This window comes from Phalaenopsis equestris, unplaced genomic scaffold (assembly GCF_001263595.1).
Source record: "Phalaenopsis equestris unplaced genomic scaffold, ASM126359v1 Scaffold208224, whole genome shotgun sequence".
In the NCBI taxonomy this organism is placed as follows: domain Eukaryota; kingdom Viridiplantae; phylum Streptophyta; class Magnoliopsida; order Asparagales; family Orchidaceae; genus Phalaenopsis; species Phalaenopsis equestris.
The window spans coordinates 50,153-54,575 of record NW_018227489.1 but is presented as its reverse complement, the minus strand read 5'-3'; positions in this window follow the sequence as shown (position 1 = coordinate 54,575).

Sequence of the window (4,423 nt, the reverse complement as noted above, 5' to 3'; positions counted from 1 at the left end):
CCTTTGTAAGGGGGTCCGCAATCATGGAGTTTGTTCCTAAATGCTCTATGTGAATCTGGCCACTCTGTACTCTTTCCTTCACAACAAGAAATTTGATGTTAATATGCTTTGACTTGGTTGAGCTCCTGTTGTTATTGGAATACAATACAACTGATTTATTATCACAAAGCAACTTGAGTGGTCTTTCAATTCCTTCCATAATGCGCAGCCCAGTGACAAAATTTCTCAGCCATATACCATGGTTGGATGCCTCATAACATGCTACGTACTCTGCAACCATGGTGGACGAAGCTATGAGTGTTTGTTTTGCACTCCTCCAAGATATAGCTCTGCCACCTAACAGAAAAATGTAGTCTGATGTGGATCTTCTGTTGTCTTGGCATCCAACAAAATTGGAGTCAGAATACCCAATGATCTCCAAATAGTCTGATCTCCTATATGTAAGCATGTAATCTTTTGTTCTCCTTAAGTATCTCATAACCCTTTTGGCTGTTTTCCAATGATCCATTCCTGGGTTGCTTAAGTATCTGCCTAAAACTCCAACAATATACGCAATATCTGGCCGTGTACAAACTTGAGCATACATTAGACTCCCTACAATTGAAGCATAGGGAATCTTTTGGATTTCTTGAATCTCAAGGTTTCCTTTTGGGCACTGATTGAGACTGAACTTTTCTTCTTTAGCGATACGGGTGTCAATTGGTCTACAATTCTGCATGCCAAATCTTTTAAGTACTTTATCAATATAGCTTCTTTGTGACAATCCAAGAATACACTGAGAACGATCTCGGTGAATCTGAATTCCTAAAACAAATGAGGCATCACAAAGATCTTTTATCTCGAAATTAATTGATAGAAATCTCTTGGTTTCGTGCAACATGCCTATATCATTTGTGGCAAGCAGTATGTCGTCCACATACAAAATCAAAAAAATATGCTTTCTCCCACTAAATTTATGATACACACAATCATCAACTGCATTCATTTCAAAACCAAACGATAGAATCACTTGATGAAATTTGTTATACCATTGATGGGAAGCTTGTTGGAGCCCATAAATAGATTTTGTCAGTTTGCTAACCATATTCTTTGGGTCTCCTGACACAAAGTTTTCTGGTTGCACCATATAGATCGTTTCATCAATGACTCCATTGAGAAATGCGGTCTTAACATCCATTTGATGAAGCTCCATATCATAATGAGCAACAAGTTCCATGATTGTTCTAAAGGAGTCCTTTGTTGAAACCGGAGAGAAGGTCTCTTTATAGTCAATCCCTTCTTTTTGAGTATAGCCTTTAGCTACAAGGCGAGCTTTATACCTCTCTACATTACCCTTTGAATCCCGTTTGGTTTTAAAAATCCATTTGCAACCAATGGGTTTCTTTCCTTCTGGCAATGGCGCAAGTTCCCAAACTTTATTGTCTTGCATAGACTTATACTCCTCATTCATTGCTTCAATCCATTTTTCTAAATTGGAACTTTGTATAACTTGACGAAAGTTGATAGGATCATCTTCCATCATACTATTATTTTCCTCATGTTCCTGAAGAAATACATTTCCTGAGTGGCTCGCCGCAAAAGCATTTGTTCTTGGGCTTGTTCTTGAAGTTGTTGAATTTGTTCCTCAAGGGGTTGATTAACAATGTCTTGTTTTGGATTCACAACTTGATCAATGACAGGAGTGAAATCCTGATCATTATCAAAAGCAATTATAGGAATAGGAACCAATTCCTCTTCAACAAGAGTAGTATGGTCTGATTCCTCCTTAAAGACAAAGTCTCTAACTATATTTCTCCCCCCAAATTCAATATCCTCAAAGAACATTGTAGTTCCCATCTCAAATATTATCTTTAATTTGGGATCATAAAACTTGTAACCCCTAGATCGCTCCGAATAACCAACAAAATAGTTGCTCACTGTTTTAGGGTCTAACTTTTTTCTCATGTGGCTTGTAAGGCCTTGCCTCAGCTGGGCAACCCCAAACATGAAAATGCTTTAAACTAGGTTTCCGTCCTGTCCAAAGCTCGTAAGGTGTTTTTGCAGCTGCTTTAGTTGGTACTCTATTTAAAATGTAGGCCGCTGTCTTAAGCGCTTCTCCCTAGAGTGATTCTGGTAAGGTTGAATGACTGATCATGCTTCTTATCATGTCTTTAAGAGTGTGATTTCGTCTTTCAGCTACACCATTGATGCTAGGTGTCCCCGGCATTGTGTATTGAGGGACAATTCCACACTCCTCTAGGAATCTGGCAAATGGTCCCGGACGTTGTTCACCTAAACTGTCATATATGCCATAGTATTCACCACCACGATTAGATTTGACTTGTTTTATTGTTTTGCTTAGTTGGTTTTCAACTTTAGCCTTATAAGATTTGAACACGTCCAATACTTGGGACTTCTCATGAATAAGAAATACGTATGCATATCTTGAATAATCATCTATGAATGATACAAAGTATTGTTGACAATTCCAATAAGATATAGAAAACGACCCACAAATATCTGTATGTATCAATTCTAAGACGCCTGTAGCTCTATATGCGTCTAATTTCTTTGTTTTGGTCTGTTTTCCCTTAATGCAGTCAATACAAACATTAAAGTCTGTAAAATCAATGGAACTTAGAATTCCATCTGATACAAGCCTTTCAACTCTATTTCTAGAGATGTGACCTAAACGCTTGTGTCATAATGTTCCTGAACTTTCATTTTCAATTTTACGCTTAGTACCACGTGATTCCACATTCAGAGTTTCGTGATAAGAAGCAACAGTATCAAGCAAATAAAGATTGCCACAAACCATAAGCGAACCAGTTCCAATAATATTAGAATTAATAGATAAACTGAAACAACTATTTTGAAATGAACAACAATAACTCAATTTGTCCAAACAAGAAACAGAAACCAAATTCCTTCTAAATGATGGTACAAAAAAATTATCTATCAAATCCAAATAGTAACCAGTACTTAATAACAACCTGAAATGCCCACTTAATAACAATCTGAAATGCCCAATTGCTTCCACTTCTATCGATTTTCCATCTCCTACATAAATGCATCTTTCAACATCATTTGGTTTTCAGTAGCTCAGGCAACCCTGCATTGAAACACTTATATTAGTAGTAGCACCAGAGTCTAACCACCAAGTGTTTCTTGGTACTGAAGCTAAATTTACCTCAGAATAGACCAAAGTTAGAAATGTACCTTTCTTCGCACGCCAAGTGTGATATTTTGGACATTCCTTCTTTTGATGTCCTTCCTTATTGCGAAAGAAACAACCTCCACTTTCAGGATTTTGAGATTAAACTTTATTTTGTTTTTTTAGAAGGACCCTTATTCTTAGCAGCCTCATTCTTTCTTTTAATGCCCCTTTCTTTAGAGGTGTTTACCAAATGAGCACTATCAGTCTTTCCATGCTTCAACCTTTCTTCCTCTTGCACACAATGTGAAATAAACTCATTAAGAATCCATTTCTCTTTTTGCATATTATAGCTGACCAGGAATTGGCCAAACTGTGGAGGAAGAGAAATAAGAACTAAATGCACGAGTAAATCATCCGGCAACTCGAGCTTTAGCAACTTCAGCTTTGAAGCAATGTTAGACATCTCAACGATGTACTCTCTTATACTTTCCTTGCCACTGAACCTCATTGAAATCAGTTTCTTTAAAAGAATACCAGTTTCAGCCTTATCGCTTTTTGCAAAGCGTTTCTCTATTTCAGCAAGGAACCTTGCAGCATCAATGATCTCACTAGACACCGCACCTCTAAAAGCTTCAGGTATACCGTGCTTGATGATCATAAGACTCAAGTGATTAGAACGATCTCACTTCTCATAGATCCTCCTATCCTCGGAGGAACTAGCATCCGTAAGAGGTATGTCGCGCTTGATGATCATAAGACTCAAGCGATTAGAACGATCCCACTTCTCATAGATCCTCCTATCCTCGAAGGAACTAGCATCCGTAAGAGGAGCGGGTTTTTCCATTCTTAACGCAAGGTCTAAATCCATGTAGCCAAGAATAATGTGAATGTTCTCTTTCCAATCCTTAAAGTTGCCACCCATAAGGATTATTGAGGTTAGCAGATACAGTAGCAACAACTGAAAAATGAATAAAATGATTACATAAATAACATGTTCATAAGAAAAAAATAATACCAACAATGTCAATAAATTCAAATAATGGTAAATCCCATCTCAAGACACCTAATGCAACATTAATATCAAGTCTTTGGACAGTAATATTAACTGCAAGTGGTAATCTTGTTGTAATGATCAAACATTAACAATAATGCATGTCAAATAATAAATCTATCTTTGGATCGATTTATTACTCACATATAATTCCTTATAATTGTTACATGTTTACCATCACAAGTGTGTATGCAGTTCGACCAAGTATTAATTTTCCTTTGGGCCGATCAATACAC